The 24,278-nt window shown below is 40.8% G+C and overlaps 1 protein-coding gene across 2 annotated transcripts in view; it reads left to right on the top strand.

Annotated features, from left to right (window-relative positions):
* Nucleotides 1–21,935: 21,935 nt before the first annotated feature.
* The window catches only part of ppfia2 (PTPRF interacting protein alpha 2), a 219,948-nt gene continuing 217,605 nt past the window's right edge, over nt 21,936–24,278 (top strand). The window contains exon 1 of one of the 2 annotated variants that reach the window (XR_012600093.1): nt 21,936–22,271. The gene's annotated coding sequence lies outside the window, so the exon portion shown is untranslated. The remainder of the gene's footprint in view (nt 22,272–24,278) is intronic. The other variant, XM_074697910.1, reaches the window with a different exon arrangement.

Genomic DNA, 24,278 nt, shown 5'->3' with positions numbered 1-24,278 from the left:
TCTAGTGCAAGGGTCTCCAACCTGTGGCTCTTTGACTCCTTTGCAATGGCTCCTTGTAGCTTCAAAAAATGGTTGAAATAGAGAATTTTTATTTAAACATTTTGTTGAACTAAATATGCATCACATTTTTCAATAAAGCCTGCCACCACTTTACATCACCTCTTACAACATCAACAGCACACATTTTCCATCCACCTGTGGCTAACCTCAGGTTTAACACCAACAAAATCTAAAAGGACAAATCTGGGAGAAAATACAGATTATAATTCTGTATTGCTGGTTTCATTAAACTGCAAATGTGTTGACAATTTTGTTTTTTAAATATTTGAAGTTTTATAATGTAAAATTTGTTTAAAATTTTGCATTTTTTTTAACAATTTCAATTTTTGTTCAATCTTTAATTTTTTGTAACTTTCAAAAAATTCAGGATTTTTTGACATACTTGCTATTTTTACAATTCAATTTCATTTTTTATTTTTGTATTTTTAAAATTTAACAAATTTTGCAGTTTTTTCAGTGTCATTTCTTAAATTGAAAATTTATTAAAAATAAAAACAATGACTTCACATGTACTTAATCTGACTTTATAGATATTAAAAAATATTTTGCAATACCTTTACTATTTAAACATTTTAATCTTTAATTTTTGAATTTTTTTGCAACTTACAAAAATTTCAAATTTCTAGAAATATTTGCAATTTTCAAATATGTATCAAATTTCATTTTATTTTAATTTCACATTTTTTGCAGTTTTTTTAATTGCAAATTAATTTTGAATTAAAAACTAAGACTTCACATGTACAACTTTATAAATAAAAAAAAAACTTTTGCAATTTTTTTTTACCATTTCAACATTTTTAATTTTTCAAACATTTTTTAAATATTTTTTGCAACTTTCAAAAATTTAATTTTTTAAAATTTTGTTCCATTTCTTTAATCTTACAATTTTTGCAGATTTTTTGTTGTTGTTGTTTTTTTTAATGCAAATTAATTAAAAAACAAAAAACTAAGAATTTACATGTACAACTTTATAATTTTAAAATACATATATCTAAACTCGTAGAGATAATAAATCACTAGATTTTAACTTTGTATATAATATCATACAATATATTGTATTTACCGAGAAGGTAAAGCAGACTTTGTGGCTCTGGAATGACTTTAATCCAGGTGAGCTGATGTAAAATGGCTCCTCTGACAGTAAAGGTTGCAGACCCCTGGTCTAGTGGCTGCTCCAGGAACTGCAGTTTTACCATTTCAGCATCAGCTTCATGTCTCACAGTCGGTGGTTGTTTCTTGTGTTGGACTCAAACCAAAGACGCTGAGTGGAAACTGTCAGAAACCTGTCTCAGGCAGGTGATGAGGGTGTCTGACGCTGTAGAGACACTGAGGGAGAAAACAGAGAGAGCCTTTCCTCTTCCTCCAGACTCTATTGATTCTCCTCCTGTCCTTCCTGTGAGCACGACCGGAGCTGAGAGATGTCATGAATAAATCATGGAGCAGCAAAGCATGAAAGAAAAATTTAAATGAGGATGTGATTGTGTAAAAGTGAGTAAATCCAGTGGCTTCTGTTGTTTCTCAGGGACGCTGATGTTTTTATCCTCTTCGAGGTGATGTTGTCATGTGTTCAGGTCGTTCTCTAAGTTTCCAGACCCGCGGAAGCGATCCCTCAAGGCTCGGTGTAAAGTGATGTTCAACAGGCTGCATCAGCGGCAACCATGCTTGTGGAGTATTGACATTCAGCTGACCGCTGGAGCTGACCTTTGCTGCTCCATACGTTATTCTGCTGTTAATGAGGAGGAGGTCGATTCCATCTCACTCCCAGGGCTGCAGTATTCAAACCGAAGATGTGGAGCTTCCTTGTTGGATGGCTTTCTCAAAGGTTTCTTCTCAACAGGACACAGAACAACGTAAATCTGAATCCTTGGCTGTAAAAGACCGGTTCCCACCAATTATAGGCTCATGTGTTTGAAATCAATGAAAACATATCACTTTAATGTTTCCTCCCTGAGCATAAAACACAGCATCCAGCTTTGTTTACTCCTCCTCCATCAGTGCCAGAGATTATCCAATCATACGTACCGTCTGGCCACAGAGGGACCACGCTGAACACAGAGGTTGTAAATTCACTGAATTGACTCTGACCTGGTCAAACGCAACCATGGATCGATAGATTCTGACCTCTATGATTAATACAGCGGGCGTTAAATGCATTTAGCTTCTGGAGGAGACTGACTGCTGTTTCATCCTCAGGTTTATGAGTTTGAAGCTCATTCTGGACTTCAAGTAGAAACAGTCTGTCTTTGAGAAGGCTCTCTGTTGTTGTTTCACACAGGGAGCTCAATCCTTTTGTCTTTACGCTGACGTCAGCTACGCCACTCCCAAAGCTACTCTTCTTTAGCAACTGTAGCTCCTTTCAGGACTTTAATGAAGCCCCAGCATCCTTACAAGCTGGGTGATACCCACTGGGATTCAGTGTTTCTCATTTTCGCTGCACTCAGCCTCCCACAGCTGTGATAATAAGATTTATTCTGGCGAGCTGTGTGTTTTTAACAGGTTTTAAATCACACTCTTGTCTCCATGTGACTTCATACGAAAGCTCGAAGCTTGTCGCCTTCATTGAATAAAACACAGAAATTTTTCAGTGGAGCCACACCAGCAGGATGGCAGAGGAGCGCTGGGGTTTAGTGACTGATAGCGCAGAGTCCGAGGCTGTAATCTAAACCCGGGTATCTGTCAGATTCTTGGCTCTGGCTGTGAAGAGGAGCTCTGGAGGAGGCTGGGGACATGAGCACGGTTGTTGGGCAGACGGCTGCAGAGTGAGGAGGTCCAAAGAGTAGAGGAAATAAACTCACTTCCTGTTCCTGTAGGCTGTCATTGACTGTTTGGTTCTCAGGCATTTTTAATCCTCAACATTGATACTTTTATTGTACATAAGTGTGACTTTCAAGATAAAATCTGAGCTTGCAAGTGCACAGAGATCTGTGTTTTTCTCCGCTGAAAATAATTTCTGTGATAAATTTTGTAGTGGTGGTTGACACAGGAGCCTTACTGTCAGACAGAAAAAGGACAGAAGGAAGAAGAAAGATAAACAGGAGACTGATACAGCCTGAGCTAAAGGCTAAAGGCTAATTAGCCTAACCAGGATTCACTAACGTTACACATTAAAGACATGTCTTAGAGCATCGTACTGCCAGCTGCGCTAAATATAAACGGCCACTTAACTACTTACAAACTGACAGTGTTTACTTGTTGTCACGTTAGCCTACAGATACGTAGGAGCACCGGGCTAACATATAGCTAGCTGCTACAACATGCTATGATAAATACCTTACCTCAGCGTGTTGTATCCAGTAAAAGTTGTCTTGAACAAAGAAAATTTGTTTTGATCTTATCACCACTTAATTCCAAAACAAACACACGCCCCTCTAAAAGTAATTTATGACAGTGTGCGGAGACTCCGGGCCACAGGGTGGCGAGGGAGAGCAATCAAAACAGATCCTCCTCATAGCGTCTTTAACTTAGTTTTCATAGATTTTGTCTCTCAGATTTTATTGTGTGCTGCAGCAGACTCCAGGTTTTGTTGTAATAATCCACATTTTCTGAGGCTTTTGAATTGTTTTCATCAATCAAAGGAAGCTGGAGGTTCACCTTCTCTTCTAACAGCAGCTCCTACTCTGGTCTAAAGTCTCTGCTTTCAGCTCTTTTTTAGTTTTTCTTTTTTTCTCATCAATCTTCTCCATCCTTTTTTTCAGCTCCTGCTAATTCCACCGACTTCTCTCATTGCGCTCACAAACCCAGATTTCCTCCGCAGTATCATTTCCAATGCACCAAACCCTCCAGTGGTCCCAGAAGAACACATTGAACCTCTTTTCCTTCACACCAGCCTAAATAACCAGTCTAGTACTGGTGAGATTTGCTGGTTTCCAGTCTCTCAGGACCCGGTGTGTATCCTGCTCTTGCTACCGCTTGAATTATTTATGTCTGCAGCCTATCTGGCCCCTCAGCAGGTCGAGACGCTTTGCCTTTGAAATGGAGAGTACACAGCTTTCAGGAGATGATGCATTGTTCAGAAGAGGAGAAGAAGACGCTCGGGTGTTTCTGTGTCAGAGCGGAGCAGCAATCACAGGCAGTTAGAGACCAGCTGATGGAAATCACACTGCTTTAAAAGACAAAAGACAGTCAAATATCCTCCTTGCAGTTGGATTATTCGATGTTCAGCGAGTGAGTATTCATCCCCTCACCTCATAGTCCCATGATAAGTCAGACAGGTGGTCCATCACTCCTCTGGATCACAGGAACCAATGCAGGGGGAGTACAAAGCCCTTTGACATTGGCCTCATAAAACCTTTATGGGGACGCCATCAATCACAGGTCGCCTGTGTAGGAAGGACCTTGAGGGGAGGCCCCGGAGTACCGAGGGACCCGACTATCTTGTTTATCACACATAACAAGATTCATTGCATATGGAGGACGTCAGAGATGTTGAGACGGGCTGGAGGTCTGTGGAGCGGGTTTCTGAGAAATGTTTTATTTTACAAAAGACCAGCAGTTGTTTGGTCATTTCTTTCTTTTTACTTTTTTAAGTCACTTTGTGTCTCAAATGTTTTTTTTGTGTGGTCTTTGGCTCATGCTTCAAGTCTTTTCAGGTCTCTTAGTTGTTGTTTACCACTTTGTTTCACTTTTTACACACCTGCATGGTAAAAAACTGAAATCTTTACAAGTGTTTTTGTCTTATTTTGAGTAAAATTGTCTTTTTAAACTTCATATGAGCCACACTTAATTTATTAGTCCAAAAAAATGTCTTCTTTCAAGGTGTTTCAAGGCAAAAATGAGGTCTGAATTGCTTGTAAAAAGTTAAAAAAAATCTGTCAATAGAACAAGAAAAATTTTGAAGAAAATTGGCTTGAAACTAGAATAATGTCTTTGTACAAGTAACTTCTCTTTTGTTCCATTGAAAGATTTTTTTTACTTGTTACAAGCAATTCAGACCTCATTTTTGTCTTTATATAACTTGAAACTTGAATCAAGACGTTTTTCTGGACTGGTCAGGTGAATGTGGCTCATATTAAGTCTAAAAAGACATTTTCTACTCATAATAAGACAAAAACACTTGATAAGATTTCAGTTTTTTTGCAGTGTGCAGTGTACCGCCCACCGCCAAAAACAGGAAGGGCCTGACGACTACAAAACCAAGACAGCTTCTTCTTTCTACATAAAAACAATTATTAGATATTTTTGACTCAAAAACATGGTAAATACAATTTTAAACTGTTTTCAAAATCCGTATATGAACTATTTCCTTGCTGCCCAGCGCGGCTCCAAATCACTAGCCAGACTCTTCTCCTCTGTTGTGCCCAAATGGTGGAATGAATGACCTAACTCTATATGATCCACAGAGTCCCTTTGTACTTTAAAGTGATATTCGGGGATGGAACAAGTTGGGTCCTATCACAAGGTTTAGGGCAGAAATTACCCCTACAGCAGTGTTTTTGTGCAGCAGAAGCCCAGAGCGCTCACACCAAACACCCCCTCCCTGCTCCTCTGCCGGTTTCCTCTGCACTCAAACGGGGCCATATTTTACTTTCACTTTCACACAAAAACACCGCTAAATAAGGCTCTAGTTCTCATCATGTCTCTTCGTCCTGGCAGACTACCTGTGTTTGTTTATATCTGGCACGCCACGCGCGGACTGATACACTAAGCGGCGAGCGCCTCATAGCCAGCTGTGGCTCTGCAGCGGAGGTAGCGCCGTTTTACAACACGATGAGAACTAGAGCCTTGTAGTCCAGGGTCTTGAGTCTCTGTGAAGTCGTCTTGTGCAGTAACCCAGTCATACTCGAATTAAAGGTCTAAAAAAGAACCCTGATTGTCTCCTTCTTGAACAGTAATGTCAGGTGAAGCTATCCTTTAAATACCAAGGCTCACTCCTCGCTCAAACCTTTGACACTACGTGCTCTTATTCTGAAGGCCTGTGGAGAGAGTCTTATAGCTGTTGACAAAATAACCTTTAAAGAGCAGCAGCGGCTCTCTGTCCCTTTAAGAGAAAAAGAGACTTTAAGGAAACCTCAATTATAAATTTGGATTTGGCTGAAATTCAATCCCCCTCCGGTCTGGACATCTTTGAGTGCTTCCATCAGTGACATTACTCGGAAACCAGGAGGATTCTTTCAGTAAATGCAGAAACTGCCCAGAGATGTGAGCCTTGCCATGAAGAGAAGAAGCAGACGAAGCTTTGGAGCCTGCAGCTCAGAGTCGACGCTCCAGTGGCTGTTAAAGTGCTCTGCAGAGAGTCACAGAGAGGCTTCATTAAGAGCCCATGGACGGTGAATCCTAGAAAAAACAACAATAAAAAGAAATCACAGCGTTATAGTCACACTGCATGCATTTAACAGCATAAACTGGAGAGAATGAAGCACTTTAAGGACACAAACACTCTCACACACTCCTGGAAACTTCTCATTTGGATTATGTTTGTGATTTAACGTCATAAAAGAGGAGATGTCTCTGCAGCGCTTGTTTCCACCGTGCAGATCTGGAGGGACGCTCGCAGCAGGATGTGTGACCTGAGTGTGACTCATGCACAGCAATCAACACTTCTGCTCTGTGGTTTCTCGTGTTTGTGTGGATGCCATCTGCGTCTTTACACCTCTGACGCCTTCATTTTCCAAAAACCTCTGACATGGCAGCGAAACTGAGACTCAACCTCCAGAAACCTTTTAGAAGACATGCACGGTGATTATGCACGCCGGCCCTTCGTTTGGTCATTCTTCGATGAGGGGGATGGTGACGGAGCGAGGGGAGGTGGGGGATGAGTAAGACTGAACTGGAGCAGGTGATTGGCCTCTGTAGGAGGATGCTACACACAGAAAGAGTGTGTACACATGTGCATTAGAGCATTAGCGTGACTGCGGGGGAGGGGAGGGCTTACGTACCTAGAAGTCCAGGACGTGTGAGGCATGAGAAAGGGGATGGGGAAACCGGTTCCTGCAGCAGGCCCGGCTTCATTAGCAGCTGTCTGTCAGACAGGCTCCTCACACCGCTGCATGGTTGCCTGGAAACTGGGACCACGCACGGCCAATCAGGGCCGGATGCAACAGGAGTTCTCCCCTTGACACATAAAAGAGAAAGGCCGCGTTCTCCTCCGATTCGATTGATTTTGCTTGAGTGTCATTCAATACAAGGACACAGAGGATGCAGAGGAGGCGTTTAATCAGAGCTGTGGTGGCTCCAACAGAGTCCTGCTGATGATGAGGGTTTTATTAACCTGAGCTGGATGATGTTTCCTGTGGGGCATCTTTGGTTAGACTCTGTTCTTAATCTGCAGTTTGGGGCATTTTCCTCAACTGACCTGTGAGACACTGTTATAAAAGTAGGACTGTTAATCCCACCCTGCTCTTCACTCCTCTCCATCAGGGCTGTGATGCACAGAGGTAAAGGAAACATCCCTGCAGCCATCATGTGCGACTCATGGAAATAAAGACGTGCCTGATAATGCACCTGTGGATGAGACGGTAAAGATGACCATTAGAGGATCCGTCCCTGTGCTCTGCAGCTCTGCAGATCATCTCTAAGCTCTGTCACTGACTAATGGGCCAGGTGGAGGAGCACAGGTGATGCATCATTGTTCTGAGGAGCTGAATCATGACGTGTTGTTCTCTAACAGGCTTTCTAGACCTCACACTCCATCCATCTGAATTATCCTCTCCTCTGCTGCTCTGTTCCTCTCTGTGCTGCTGCCTGAAAGCGGGATGACAGTGGATCTGTAGATTCCTGAGTGTGAAGTTATGATTACTCATCTGTGATGCATCTTCATCACAGACGATGGAAAACATCTGTCTGCACACATGATGAAGGAAACTGTCAGGTTACGCTGTGGATTTCATCAGCAGGAACTTCTCTCAGGAACTAGGACTCTCTAAGGATCTCTATGTAACCAACAGCAAATACTTACCCATGAAGCCTTTTGAGCAGGAACTTCCTCCTGGAGCTAGGTACCCTCTGAGAAACTTTTTTTTTTAAAGCAGGAACTTTCGCAAGTAACTTGGGACTTTTCGGAGAATGCTGCATGTTTCGACAGCTGAAACAGTCTTAGGAACCCCCTCGGAGAACTCAAGCGTTTTAGCAGCAGGATCTTAATATAGGAACCTTCACCAGGAACCTTCTCAGGATCTCTGTATGTTTCACCAACTGGAACTTTTTTAGGCTCTGTGATCTTTTAAGAAACTCTGTGTGTTTTACCAGCAGGAACTTTAACCAGTAACCCATTTGAGTAACTCAATCGTTTGGGCAGCAGGATCTTTTTACAGGAACCAGGGACTTTTTTTAAAAGAATTTTTTTGTTTCAAAAGCAGGAACTTTTACTGGAAACTTTTTGAGGAACTGTTGAATGCGTTTCAACAGAGTGAACTTTCCCAAGGAACTGGAGACTTTTCAGAAGTTTTGCAGTTTTCACAACGGGTACTTACTCTTGACCTGGGAACCTTTAAATATCTCTGCACATTTTGGGAGCAAGACCTGTCATCAGGAACCTTTTAGGAACATTTTGAGGAACTGTTTTTACAGCATGAAATTTGCCAAGGAATCAAGGGACTTTTTGAGGAACTCTGTGCGTTTTACCAGCAGGAACTTTCACCAGGAAACTGCTCCAGGAACTCTACCATTTTGACAGCAGGATCCTTCCTTAGGAACCAGGGACCTTTGGAGGAACTCTGTAAATTTCATCAACTGGAACTCACCTTTTTAGGTACTCTGTAAGTTTTACCTGCAGAAACTTTCTCCAGGAACCCACTAAAAGAACTCAACTGTTTTGACTGCAGGATCTGCAGTTTACAGAAACCAGGAACTTTTCTAAGGAACTCTGTGCGTTAAAACAGAGGTAACTTTACCAAGGAATTGGAAACCTTTTAAAGAGCTCTAGACATTTCGGCAGCAAGATCCGTCACCAGGAACTTTACCAAGGACCTTTTGCGGAGCTTTGTGCATTTTAACGGCAGGAACTCAGGTCTAAATTTAGTTCCTGGTTGTTAATCTTCCCCCTGAAAAATCTTGGTGGGTAATTCCTCTAAATACCCCGGGATTTTTTGGAGTAAGACCTGCCATGTCAACCTGTTTCTCTCCCTCTATGATGTCATCTATGGCCTTCATCTCTTTGTCGCTGCCCTCTATTGGTTTGGAGGTGAAGTGCGGCTAATTTTATTGCTCTTTTATATGCCCCAGTGTGAACCCAGATTAAAAATACATCTGTCTGAGATGTATGTGTGGTTACAGAGCACCGTTAATAACTCTACAGCTTCTGTCTTGGGACTCTTAGCGCTAACAACACACAGAAGAGGACTGAACCACAGCGTGGAGCCTTTTTAGGAGAGGGAGGATTACAGATGTGTTGTTTCCTACTGCTAATGCATGTGATAGATCTGCATATATGTGGTATATGATGTTTACCAAAAGTTTACCTGCTCCGTTATGAATTTATGTACCCTCAGTCGTACCTTTTCCAGGATGTTTGAGACATGAACAGTAACTCCATGGCCTCAGTGTATCCACACAGGGAGCCCAGCAGCATTAAGAATAGATAAGGTTTGAGCAGAAACGTGGCGGCGTATGAGGCAGTAATTGCTCCTGGCGAACACTACATCACGTCGTCTCAAAGCTGGACTGATCTCTGCTGCAGTCCGAGGCAGCGCTGCTATCTCCCTTAAACACCCAGAGCTCTGTCTCTGGGCCACCCTGCTGCAGAAAGCCAATTGGATTTCAGATTGTGAAGGAGCACACTCGATTAATACTTAATGGGTACAGTCGCAGCGCTTGTCTTTCTGCCCGTGAGAGGTATGATGAGAGCGACATACGTGGCCTTTGAGCTTTCAACACCGACCCCTGATGCTCGGCGTCAGCCGGTCTGAGCTGAGGTTTCTGATGCAATTGTTTCATTCTGTCACTGTGGGGGGGGGGATTATCTTTCTGTCTTATGACTTTATTTTATTATCAGAGGGTGAAAGAGTCATCAGATGGGATGAAAGGATGTTAAAGTGGTTGGAATCGTACTGTTCAATTTTCAGCTGTTTGAAGCTTCACAAAAGACATCAGAGGAATGTTAGCGCTCTTTTTGAAATCCTACAACTGCTTTTCCTTTAGAGTGAATGTGTGTATTTTTGTGTGGGCAAGGTAAACAGGCCATCAGCCTGAGTAAAATGTGTGAGCGGTATCGACAGGCATTGTGTAACTCTGCTGTTTCCTGACCGAGGTGTCGCATCAGTTCGCTCAGGCTGCCAACTCTCCGTCTGGATTTGTTACTCTCACTCCGTCCTGCTGTCTGTGTCTCTGTGAAGCGTAGAGCTGGGATGCGTAACTCTGGTTTCAACCTTCTTTCTTGTAGTTTTTACTTTCATGCACATGCAAAACAACCTGGGGAGGAGCCATTGGCAGCCAGAGTCTACGCAGTAGAGACTGTGAGGGATTCTGGGAAAATCTGAGTGGAGCCCTGTGACAAAAGTAATTATCATTTTTTTTTCTTTTGAGAGTCTAATCACTTCTTGACTCTACTCCCTGTCATATTTTACTATTCCCGAAAAAAATACACAAGAAAGGCAGCTGTCAATCATCGTTAAACATGACATAAAACCTTGTTTTTAACCTCTTATAACTCATGAAAATGAAACTTTTCAGAAAAAAGAGGACTTGACTTCAAGGCGGCTAAATGATATCTTCAAATAACCACAACAATCGGACATGAGAAACATTTCTACGAGGAAGATTTATTTTTTAAAGTTTGACCACAGCCCATCTGGAATGACTGGGGAGATGGATTTTTTGACCTATACTGCAGCCAGCCACCAGGGGGAGCAGTTTTTGTGGTAACCTCACTTCTAGCCGAGCAAGATGACATCCATTTTTTTACAGTCTATGTACAATTTGCATCACGATATGATTATATCACAACATCACAATATAATGACATATTGCAGTATTCTACACAGTTCACTAAGAAAAACAAGATGATGTTTGTGTTAATTGAACAGTATTTCTCAAAATTGAAATGACAAATTAAGTCAAAACTATCAGATTGAAAACAACTTTTCTATTCGGTTGTTTTTGAAATACTGAAAGTCAGCCTTGCCTTAACCTTAACTTAACCTAAAAAAAACAAAGTGCATCAAGTTTGTCACTTAAACTACTGTGACAATAAACTGATGTTGCAAAAAAAAAAATAATCATAATAATAATAATAAAAATAATAATAATAATTCCAAAAAAAACGTAGCCAGCTGGTGAAACCAATGTTTCTAATAAAAAATGTGTATTTTGTAAAAAAAAAAAAAAAAAGAAAAAAAAAAAAACCTAAAATATTAGCTAAAAGAAACGTAGTCAGCTGGGGAAACCAATGTTATTAATAAAAAAAAATCTGATATTTTGTAAAAAAAAAAAAAAAGAAGTTACTATGAATATGATCAAGAACTCTAATACACTGTAAAAAAAAAAAAAAGATTAAACCAACAGACCAATATTGGTGTCTACAGCATCAAAACCTATTATATACATTAAATTTTTAAAAAATATATACACAAAAAAAATATCGATATTCAGAGTAGAAATATCCATCTTGTATCAGAGGTCAAAGCATTGGGATATGTTGCGGAATCATTATTTTTTCACACTTCTTGCACATGCTCAGTTTGTTCCTAAGCTGTATGGTCGCTTCCTGCTGAGTCAGCCAATCATCAAACTCTCCTTCAATGAGCCGAGACTTCTTCCTCTTAATCCTGAGACATGACTGTATCCTGACCCTGATATAATGAGTGTTTGTCGTAAAGATTACAGGGCCATCAGTGGGAGTGATGAATGTGAACAGGGCCATAGCTGTGCCCCCTCCTGTTTACATCATCTGTAAATGCCAACGAGATTCATGACGTAACCTCTGGAGAGCAGGCTGCGGCGTAGTAACTGTTAAAGAGGATTTCTCCCAGGACGTTAGCACACGCTGAATAATACGCTTTTACATTTCATCAGTGTTTATCAAGTGGACTGGTGTTAACATTTAACTCAACAGCTGAGTTTCTTTGAACGCTCGTCTCCCTCTGGAGCGGTTAAATCCTTACAGCAGCTTGTTTTCAGACACGAGCAGTTCCACCACTGCAGACCTGTAAACAAACTTTGATATGTAAACGAGAGGATATCCCCTGCTGCACTAAACTGTGACAAAACATTATGAAATAAAGATTTCAGCATCCAGATCGTGGGGAAGCAGCTCTCTGCTTACACACTTAGAGCTGAAACCATCCTGTATTTATAATTCAATAACAGTTTCCATTGATTATTATGAAAATCGACCCAGGAAATCAAAAAGTGGAATTCCTTAATCACAGTAATGTTGAAAACCTTTATTTTTGTTTCTCTTCCAGTTTTTTTCTTTGCTATAAAGTAAATATTTGCAGTTTATGAACATATGTTGAGTAAAAGATGACAAGTTAAGTCATTTGTTCTTCTCTTCTGCTGATGTCACCAAATATGACTTTTTCCGCCTGTGGTGAAACAGACAAAATATAGAATCTAATTCTTAAAATAGGTTATTTTAAACATGGATTAAGTCTCTAAAGCAAAGTTTTGAGACCAAATAACAGCGGTCACCATATTGAAAAAGTTGATTCAACCTAACTTTTAGGGCCAGAGGCACAGAGGTGGAGATGAAACAGCCTTAATAATAGAATATCTGAGACTAGTGAGGATGCCTCCTGGACGCCTCCCTATGGAGGTGTTTTGGGTATGTCCAACTGGTAGGAGACCCCCGGGTAGACCCAGGACATGGTGGAGAGATTATATCTCTCGACTGGCCTGGGAACGCCTTGGTATCCTCTCAGAGGAGCTGGTGGAAGTGGCCTGGGACAGGAGCCACTGGTCTTTATTGATGGCCCCGTAACCCGGACCCGGATAAGCAGAGGAAAATGAAACAAAATGAAAAATGTCAAACAACAACCTGAAAAAGTAAAGGTAACCAACAAATATAATTTATATTTAAAAAAATGAAAGGTTAACGTAACTTAAACCTTAAGTTGAGTTGATATAGGTTAATTTTTTTCAAACAACCGGAAAAAGTTGAGTAAACTAACAAGTCAAAATCAACCAAAGGAAGACAAGATAACTTCTGTTGGTCTTAGAAAAACAAAATGTATTTTTTGACCTAACATCAAATTTTAAGGCAACCCTTTACTTCATATTTTTACGCTGAAACAACAAGTTACATTTAACAGTGCAGGCACTAATCGATGCAAGCTGTTCTCTTCAACTATTTGGGCAAGAGGAAAAATAAACAGTGCAAACACTTCCTGAATGACCAGAGGATCAACTTTCCAGGCGTGATCTCTGACTCTTTTAAGGACAAAATAGAAAAAAACCTGCATGAATTGTTTGTTTGGTGATTGTTAAAGGAGTTTCCAGTTTAAAAAATCGATGTTGAAGTGACATTGGTGATACATTTTATGATTAAATCCCCCCTTCCACCTGTTGACACTGTGGTAAAAAGGTTGGAAAATAATGACACTTACAGATGCTACCAACTTCAAACCTCTCTGATAGAGAAAAGTGTTTGGTGGTGCCTGGATTGCAGGACAGGATACTTAAAAGTGACTTAGCGGCAAAGCTGTGAGCTAAATGAGGACAGAAAGTCCTGCTCACCCTGTCAGGATTCTAATGTGGATGAACACCTGTTCTCTTTTACAGCAAACTGTTTTTGGATGTGATAAAACGTCTCCCAGCAGTCACTACGAGGTGTTATCATTCAGCGCTCCTCTCCGTCTCAGAGCTTCAAACAGAGTATTAACAGTGTTAACAGACTGAAACGTTCCCTGTATTTCATACTGACGCTGAGAGCAGATGTGTGTTAGGGTGCAATAACATTGCTTTCTGGAGGGGTGGGCCCGACAGATAAAAAGATTTACAGGAGTCCTGATACCTGTAATCCCTCTCACTTCAGCTCCTCTAATGCATCTCACAGCCAGCCTGAGCTCATCTCCGTTATCAGAGTATCAAGCAGCGAGAGGATGGCAGCCGGCTTCATTTATGATTCCAGCAAGGCTTTAAAAACAGAGGTTCAAGAAAGTCATAAAGATAGCAGACCTCTGGCTGCCGGGCTCTGCTCTGTCTCTGCTCCGTCTCCGCTCTGGCTCTGGCAGATGTATGTCTGTGTGTGTTTTTGGGTCGGGGTAAATCAAAGGAGGCTCTTTTATCATCTGGGACAGTAGGAACAGAGGCTGAAATGATGGATTTTCAAAAACAAGTTAACAGATGTGGAAAATGTCAGCCTCGATAATACACACTATCTTTGATCTTGTGTGAGACAAGCTGGAGAGGAAGGGCGCCGTGCCAGCATCGCTCCTCTGTCTCTGTCAGGTTCAGGAGAGCGTTTCCTTCACTGTGAAGTCATACACACGGCTGTTTGCATTAACATCTAGTCATTACTACAGAGTCCCTCCATCACCCTGAGCAAACATCCACATCAGCACATCTGACGCCTGTGAGGAGTGTGTGTTTGTGTGTGTCTTTTTAATTGGCCGTGAGGAGCTAAACTGCTCAGCCTTTTGAGATTCTGATGTGAGATTTGCATGCTCTAACCCCTGCGCATGAAAAGAGGCTGTTTGCATGACTAAAGGAGGGAGGGTGACTCTCCTAATGACATTCACACATTTAGCCTGTCAAGCTATGAGGAGGAGGATTAGGTTTGAGCTCTGTCACAGGTCTCTTTTTCTTTTTATAGCCGGATTTTTATAGCTTCCTCTTGATTCCTTTATCGCTTTGATCATTGCTTTTTAAGTGGTGCCTGTTTTAGCAGCGTTTCTACTGACAGCACAGAGAAAAGATCCGTCATGCAAATCCTGGTTCTGCCTGTGAGAGTGTCTCTGAGGCAAACCAGGCTCTCGCTTTAAACTAACCAATACCAGCCTAATAAATATTCATATGTTGCAGAATTCCATGAATCTGTTTGTAAACTGAGCAAAAAGCTCATGAGATCTTCACAGGATCTTCAAACAACAAGGTCTGTCCATAGCTCCGCCTCTTGACAGACCTCCACAGGGCTGGCCAATCAGAGTGAAGGGGGTTTGTGGAGTGAGGAGCCTTAAAGAGACAGCCCTGTTTACACAACAAAATGTTTCATTGGAAAACGCTGAAACGCAGTGGAAAAAAATCTGCGTTTCAGGACTGAAAACGCTGTAGTAAACATGCCAGGCCTGTAGATGGCTCTAGATCTGTCTTTACAGAAGCTGCTTTTGGGAAATCTTTACCAAAGTAGAGTTGAGCAGATCAGCTGGTGTATTGGTGAATACTAAGAGCAGAAGTGGAGCAACAGGTGCTCATTTTGTTGAAAGACAGTCAGTAGATTTAGCGGATTGAGCAGCACAAGCACAACATGCTAGACCATGACGTGTTTCAGAAAAAAATCCACTCTGGAGGCTGTTTTCAAAAGTGTCAGTTTTTGGTCGGCTGAAACGCTGTTTCTGCGTAAACACGAGGCAGAAACGCAACAAAAATGTTGTGTTTCATCCTAAAACTGTTGTCGTGTAAACAGCCCTTAAGTGTTTCAGACAGGGGCTGAATTATGGGTTTTCTAAGATACTAGAGATGAGAAAAATAGAGATTTCACCGAGCCATAAATCATGTTAAGATACTGCTAATGAAGAAGAAAAGAAAGCACAATTCCCCATCTTTAGAGAGGATTTTAGCCTTCGGATAAAACCAGTTGTGCTTTGTTAGTTTTTTTTTTTTAAGTTGCTTTTCTTGCTGTAGATATACTCATGTTTTTTGCACTTTTGCGTGCACAGTATTTGTTAACGGACACCGTAGGTTTGAAGTAGATGAATGCAAACATTAGCTCAAAGGTATCCCTTTAACCTGTTTTGTGGCCTTTAAACCACCTCACAATACAATCATATCACGATATCTCAATATTATGATATAGTGTGATATTTTTCACAGTTAACTATTTGATTGAAAACAACTTTTCTATTTTATTGTGGTTATAATAATGACAGTCAGATGTAGTGTTTCATACAAACACTTAACATTTGTCACTTAAACTACTGTAACTTTAAACTAATGTTGCAAAAAAGTTATTAGGTTAAAGATGTGGTCAGTTGGTGAAACTGATAAACATCACTTGGTGTAATTAGGGCTGGGATGACATGTTATTCACACGATTTGATAACATTACGATTTTTGGGGTGCAGATTCAGTTTAAATCGTGATTTTCTGATATTTATGATTTTTGTGATTTTTGTGATTTTAAGTTTGTGTTTTAACACCAGACCATGTGAAAAAGTTAAAAGATGATTAGAATTTCAGGAGCCATATTTTGATTTTTTTATGTCCCATAAAATGCACATCACGTGAGTCAGAGAGAAACATTTCGCCCTCTGCTGGAGAAAAGTGTTAACTTTTTTCCAATCCACTTTATAAACAAAGACTGAAATGAAGAATTTGAATTTGAAAAAAAAAAATTTTTGACAAAAGATCTCGATTTTGATATTGCCAAACAAAAAGTCCTCAAGAGTTGTGATTTTTTTCTCCCTCCCCTTCTACACTGTATAGAATTAACTTAAATTGATTTTAAACTAACTGACACAAGATGGAGAGAAAACATTTATTTTTATGTCATCAAAACCCACATAATTAAGTTTAGAAATAAAATATTTTGAATGTACTTTGAGATTATATTTATTATTCAATTTCTGGGCAACATACCATGGAGTAGCTCTTTGGCGCCATCTACTGCAGTGGAGGTGCAGAAGACGTGCTGTAAATATGAGTCTTTATTTTTTCAAAAATATTGATATTAAGAGTTGGAATATCGATATTTCATCACAGGTCAAAGTATCAGGGGAACATTTTTTCACACCTCTAGTGCTTACCTGTGAGACGATGAGGAACTCTACTGTTTGTCTGACTCATCTAGTGTAAACAAACTTTAACCTGAAACATAACATTAAAACCCCATTTTGGCTCCCCACCCTGAGCATGTGGACAGAAAAACAGCGCCCTGAGGATATTTTCAATTCAAACCGAGTTTTCATAATGTGGCTGCATTACATCCATTCATATGCAGAAGCTCCTGCCGGCTCCTCTGGGAAATTAATATGGAGCGACAGAGTGATATGATGCTGTCGTAGTGGAGCAGGTACAGTGTGGGTCAGTGAGTGGGAGGGAGGGTAGAGGAGCTGCATCATAAACAGCCTGTTGTGACGACGTTATCCTCATAAAGAAACCCTCTGATTCAAACACAGAGGAGTCTATCACTGCTGTGTCCTGACGGCTGTACGATATTTCACCAAGCTGCAGGTGTGCCGAGTGTTTTTTCACAGGAGTGCAGAGCCAGACACTTAGCGCTCGGTTTGTTTTGCTAATTTATCAGACAAGAGGAAAGAAACAGAGGCAAAACGAGCTGGGGCTGCCACAGAGAAAAAAGGCTTCACAGAGACTTTCCCAGGTGGGACTTGGGGAAAAGGGAAAAATGAGACAGGAAACACCAAACAGGAGCATACTGAGAGTTAATTAAGTGTCCTGGCAGTTGGACGGTGACTCTAACAGATGGGATCAGCGTGAAAAAGGGACTGGAGTCCATATATCTCTGATGACAGGATTAAAACGGCTAATTTAACGTTTTAAAGGCATAAAACAGAGACGCTGGAGGTGTACTTTGATGAAAAGTTGTCCCCATGGCTTCCTGAGCAGGCTGCAGAGCACACACACACACACACACACACACACACACACACACACACACATTAGGCATACAGGATTCAGCACCACGGACAGCGACAGTCACTGCAGGCCAGATACATGAAACCACACGGTTACACCTGCTCAGGAAAGAACACATGTGTGTTTAGGAGGCTACTATCTTAATTCTCAGGTTATAGACAGAAAATTTGTTGTTTTTTATGTTAATTATCCAAAAAGTTACTCACAAACATTATTTTTTTCAGGATTTGGTGATTCGTTCAAAGATTTTTTCGCAATGCTGGCATTAAATTCTCACTTTCTACCCCCAATTTTCTGACAGAGAGACTGTTTGTAAGTTGTTGGAAGTACCCTTTAATTTTTTTAAATTTTTAGGTAAGGCAAGGCAAGTTTATTTGTAGAGCACAATTCATACACAAGGCAATTCAAAGTGCTTTACTGCTAAAATAATAGGCAAAATAAAATCATTGCATAAAATCTTATAAAACATTAAAAATGATTCATTAAATTAAAAGAGGAGAGTGCAGATAAAATACTTTTAGTTGTCGTATGCTAAGCTGAACTGAACTGTTTTCAGCTGGGATTTGAACATCGTCAGAGTTGAGGCCTGTCTCACATCTTCTGGAAGACTGTTCTAAATTTTAGGAGCATAAAACTGGAATGAAGTCTCACCGTGTTTAGTCCTGACTCTGGGCACCAGCAGGAGACCCCTCCCTGAGGTTCTCAGAGACCGAGTTGGTTCATATGGGTCTAGCATGTCCGAGTTGTACTTTGGCGCTAAACCATGAAGAGACTTGTAAACAAGCAGAGCTGTTTTAAAGTCTATTCTCTGAGCCACAGGAAGCCAGTGCAGAGACCTGAGCACTGGACTCATGTGGTCGTATTTCCTGGTTCTGGTCAGGACCCGAGCAACAGTTACAGTAATCTAACCTGCTGGAGACAAACGCATGGATCAGTCTCTGTAATTCAGGTTTAGACACTATTCCTTTAATCCTGGCAATGCTTTTGAGATGGTAAAAAGCCGCTGATGTTATTGATTTGATGTGGCTGTTAAAGTTCAGGTCTGAGTCCAATATCACCCCTAGATTTCTAACCTTGTTACTCACATTTAGAGAGAGAGTCTGCATCCACACACTGATCTGTTGGATGCAGCGACAGAGGGAATCTACAGGCCCATGTTGGCCTGCCGTCACTGACACGTAGATCTGAGTGTCATCAGCATAGTAGGACAGGTTAAAGCTGCGTATTAGCTGACCTGATGAAAGCATGTACAAATTGAACAATAGGGGTCCCAGGATTGAACCCTGGGGAACCCCACAGGTCAGGGCCATGTGTTCTTTTTATACTGGTTTTAATAAAATAAAATAAGCCAAAAGATAATAGGAAAAAGTTTCCTACAACAGATGCTGAAAAATAAACACAGCAACACTATCAGAGACAACACAGAAAGGCAGAAAGGTGGATGCAAAAAGGGATATTCCTTTGTGTTTTGTTTTTGTTTTTTTTGGCAAATTATGATTTTATTGTTGAGAAACGGGGCAGGAGAATGAGAGGTTTGGATACTGGATGTATCTTTTGATTACATACATAAACCCTACAATTACAGAGCTGCAAAAAAAGGAAACTAAAACCTTTTCAAGCTCTTTACTTAAAGCTTCTTTTGGATTCCTGAGCATGTTGGGTTAGGAGTCAGCTGCATGGCAAAAGCAAAGTTTAAGAACTTTAAAAATGTGTATTCCTCTACATATTTCTGAATCTGTCTGTAAACTACAAAAACGTCTCTAAAAAAAGCACCAGATCTCCGTGATATCTTTCTTGAGCCTCAACAGTAATCTCACTTAAAACAAACAACAGAAATCTGAGACATGCTTTCCCTCCACAAGGAGAAATATTGGCGATTCGAGCCGCCGTCAGCTGTTATTTCCCACAGAAGGTGAAGGTGCGCGGTGACGAATCCGTGTGGCCCTCACAGCTGTTGTTTTCAGTCATTTTTATTAATGAAAGTGTGAAAACGCTCTCCTTCCTTTTCATTCATTTCCAAGCTTTCTGTGGCAGAGACGAACATTTAATCTTCCAAACAGAAACAGGAAGGGACAGAGGAACTGCTGATGGAGAAGCAAGAGAAAAAGAAGATGGAGAAAACAGAGAAAGACAAAAAAGAAGGAGAAGAAAAAGGAGAAGAAGAAAAAAAACTATGATAAAGAAGGGAGAGGAAGACAGCAGAAAGAGATAATGAAGAGGCTCAATGAGGAACCACTTGATAATATTTTTAATGCTTTTTTAAAAACAGCTAAGCCACTCAGTCATCAATCTTTAATACAGAATCTGATCCAGCGACAAAAAGTGACGTGATGATGAGCTTTACTCTGATTCTGATCTAAAAATGATGAAGCGTCTCGCGTCAGCCTTTGGTCCCATCCATCATCCTGACGTCTGAGCAGAGGGACGCGCTCCTCGCCAAACATCAGGAGGAACAGACTCTGAAGCTGCTCAACAAAACCTATTACAACATTTAGAGTCTGGCCTGGACCAAGTGAGGGGAGAGGACAGGTGAGTTCTGGCTGCTACACACAGAAACACACAGCTTTCCAAAAATACACAGAGACTTTTAATATCCTTTAACCTTTTTTTAAACACGTAAACAAATTAACTATTGCTGTTTTACAATTCTAATGTAACTCTAATGTCCAAAAATGATAATTTATTTCAGTTACATCTATTCATGCACCCTCTTATTTAACATTTATAAGATTTTTTCCATAATTTGTTTAGGTTTTATAATATTTCAAATGATTAAAAGACAAATAATTTATGCTTTATTGTACTTTCAATGTAATTTTCATATGTGAACCACATTTTAGTGTGTTGTCAACAAATATTACAAAATAAAAATTACAATAAAAAATATAACTTGAGTATCCAGATTTTTGGAAGTGTCATTGTAATTAAAAGTATTAGTGCATCCAATAAATTAATCTTTTAACATTAAAAATATTTAACGATTGAGTGAAATTAAACAAGACTTTTTTATTAACCTTACAGTGTGATTGTAATGTGCGTTTATGGTATTTTCCATAAATGTTTTCAAATAAAATTCATAAAATATTATTTAAAAAAGGATTATGGAAATATTCTTGAAGATTGAGTAAAATGCATCGAAAAATTAAAGAACATAGCATCAATCAAACTTTTTTGATCATATTAAAATGTATTTGTCATACTCAGACCTTAATCTAATAAAGAAATTTAAAAGGAAGTACAGCTTTGCTATGTTTTTTATACATTTTTGTGTTTTTTTATTTCACGAAAATCCATATAGGCATCCAGTGATTTAACATTCTTAAAGATAGAGTCTGCAGGATTTTCCTAAAACATAAAATGTCAAGTTTTTACAGGAATAATCCTGCTCATTCGTCTCCTACAAGCCTCTATACATGTGTGACAGTGTCAGTGTCAGCCTCAACCCCCTCCTCTGCCTGTATGTTCATGTTTTGTTTGTAGAGTAAGCAGTTACATTAGCCAATCACAGAGTGCCTGGTGAGCAAAGTGACTTTGTCAGTTTAGATCAGCTATTTTCCTAAATGAATGTGAAGATTGTCTCGCTTTAGAGGACTTGGAGGACAGCTTGGGACAAATAGTGATGTGAGCTGGTTTGTGTCTAAAAGCCATGATTAGCTTGTGCTAACATGCTCAGTCAAATGCATGGATCTGGAGTCGCTCCCACTCAGAAACATGATGCTAGTAAAGTCGGTTACAAATAACAAAAATTCCTGCAGACCCTAACATTCAACTTCTTTTCCAATTCATTCAATTTATTAAAAAAAAAAAGACTCAAACTTGTAATTATTAGCTTTACAATTTAATTCCAATGTGCAAAACAAGTTTATTTTTGGTTATTTTGAACAGATAATTCAAAATACAATAAAAAGTGTAGCAAATGGGTTTGTTAACACATTTTCTTTACCACATGAAAATGTGTTTTTATCAATAAATAATACTCATACATACATTTTTGGAAGGAAGTAACATTTTATCAATGAAACAAATCTTAGACTACCTTGAATTCTTAAAAAAAATAACATGTTTTTTTTAAACTAATTATAAATATTATTGAGATTATTAATATTATTATTACAGCGGATACAGAGTGTGCAGAGAAATGCACAGCTGCAACTTTAAGACTCCTCACGCCTCCCCTCCGTCAGAGCCAACAATGGTCTTTTCCAGCTCCGCTTATCGCAGCAGAATTTGTAACGTGCCATAATTTCCTCACCGGTGTGTGTGCGCGAGCGCTTGTGTATGTGTGTGTGTGTGTGTTTGTGGAAATCAGATGTCATTACCCGACGCGGCTAATTTGTCGATTATTCCCGGACCGTGGCTCGTGGACAATGCGCGCGGAGGGGACCAGCCGCACCTTCCCGATCGGATTCTTTGCGCTTTTCTGCCCTGAAGAAGCCTCCTAGGATTGTCCGCTTCATGGTTGCCATAGCTCGAGACTGCAGTTGTCATTGATCCGCTGCCCGCCGCTCACAGTGAAGGGACAAATTGTGAGTATGCACACTGTTGCCGCCGTTGACCTACATTGCCCTCCTTCCTGCATCCTCAAGGTGATTTTCTGCCCCCCTCGCTGCCTCAACTCTGCACTCCTGAGGTTTGCATTTGGAGGAGGAGGTGCAGAGAGGATGGATGCATGGTGTATGTAAGGTTTCGTGAGTGTGGTTGACATTGTGGGAGCTCTGCAGGAGGAGAGAGGAAGGAAAAACCACAGCGAGGGAGCTGGGGCTGTCAGAGGAGAGAGTTAAAGGGGGGGCAGGATGCAGACTGAGAGGCTGCTGGCATGATGTAATGCACTTGAGACAATAGCCAAGGATTCTCCCCAATTATCATTTCAGAGGATGAGGAGGTGTATGCAGCCGCAGTCTGTGTGTGTATGTGTGTGTATGTTTGTGTGTGTGTGGCTAATATCAGTGAAAGAGGAGCTGTCATAGCAGGAACAGCTGCCCCTCCTATAAACAGTATTATTAGCGGCTATTATCGAGATGCAAGCAGGGGGAGAGCATGAACGCCTCTGTCATCCATCTGCATCCACACACACACTCATACACACTTTACATGCTGTGAATGAATGGATGAATGAAGAGGCACACACATACATGTGCCGGCTTCATTCAGAGCTGGGAGGAGAGCTGTGCTGATATCAAAACCTACATTTGCAACATTTGCAAACGTGACATTCAGGGTTTTGACGACCTGAGTACACGTCACCTTAACGCCTGATCCTGGCTGTTCTGGTTCACTCCACTCCCTAACATGTCTGGTGTTAGAGGGGTGGCTACCTGTGGCAGCAGCTTTTATGTGCATGTAGTCACGGTTTGAGGACACGCTCTGCATGTGTAGGATGAAAGTAAGAATGAATGAAAGCAGAAACACTCAGGGTTATTTTATTTTGAAGGGCTGGCGCTGTGGTTCTCAAATAAAATATTGTGGCTTTTACTTTGCACTATTCCCTCATCTTTCCAAATGTAACTTCCCCATTTGCATCTCAACCATGCAGCGAGGAAGTCTAAGTGTGCAGACTGGTTATCTTTAGGTGTTAAGCAGCCAAGCAGGCATAAATGTGGCATCAAGAAAAGGCTTAATGGAAGTTTTTGCAGGAAAACCTGTGCTCCTCAATATTTTAGAAGTTTAGACCACCCCATGTTCAAAAATGAAGCTGATGATAGGGTGCGGAAAAACTGCAGTTCCTTTAGTGTCCACTTGAGGCTGTCTGCAAAAGCCGAGGAATCCCAGACTTTCTCGATACACGGATGTCGCCAATACGCTGACGCAGCCTCATATGCTATGACGCAGGCAGTGAGGTTTCTCCGAGCAGCTACAGGGCGTCCGCCGGTCACATGACTTGAGCTGTGCCTCTGACTGGAAAATCAAATGATGCTAACAACTTCTAAACCTGCAGAGAAAGAAAAAAAATCACTCACCGTACAGTGTGTGTGGATAGTGAAATCAGTGTTTCAGACTCAAGCCGTTTTGTGAACCAGGCTGTAAATATTCTTTTTGATGCTGTAAAAGTCTGTTTTTAAAGCTGGGTGTGTACGTGACTCCCGGTCTGTCTGCAGCCAGCCTCAAGTGGATCCTCAATGGACAGCAACTTTTAGCACTTCTGCAAAGGCTTCATTTTTACTAACAGGATGTTGCCCCTTGTCTGGACGTCATCCAGTGGCGATTGCTCTAAGACTGCAAGGGAAGCTCAGCTTCCCCTAAAATGTCCCCCAAAAAAGTGTTGATATGTACTGCTGTGTGTACATTTCATTGACTAAATATGCGCTAGAATTCCTTCATCTTTTGTTCAGAATCAGCTCCTATCACAGGTAACTGGCTCCACCTCCTTCTCATTCATCCCCGCAGCGTCTCAGCGCTTTAACACAGTTGGATGCTGAGTGTCTTCTGACTTCAGCGGGGAAGCGTAGAGTGGGTTGTTCCACTGCAGAAACTGGACGGTCATTGGATAAACGCTGGGCTTTGTCCCGCCCATCGGACGCTCAGCGTCTCTGGGG

This window comes from Halichoeres trimaculatus, unplaced genomic scaffold (genome assembly GCF_033239565.1).
Source record: "Halichoeres trimaculatus isolate MK-OKI-2021-1 unplaced genomic scaffold, fHalTri1.1 fHalTri1_scaffold_21, whole genome shotgun sequence".
In the NCBI taxonomy this organism is placed as follows: Eukaryota; Metazoa; Chordata; class Actinopteri; order Labriformes; family Labridae; genus Halichoeres; species Halichoeres trimaculatus.
Note: the sequence above shows the minus strand (reverse complement) of the source record. Positions and strands in the feature narration are given on the sequence as shown.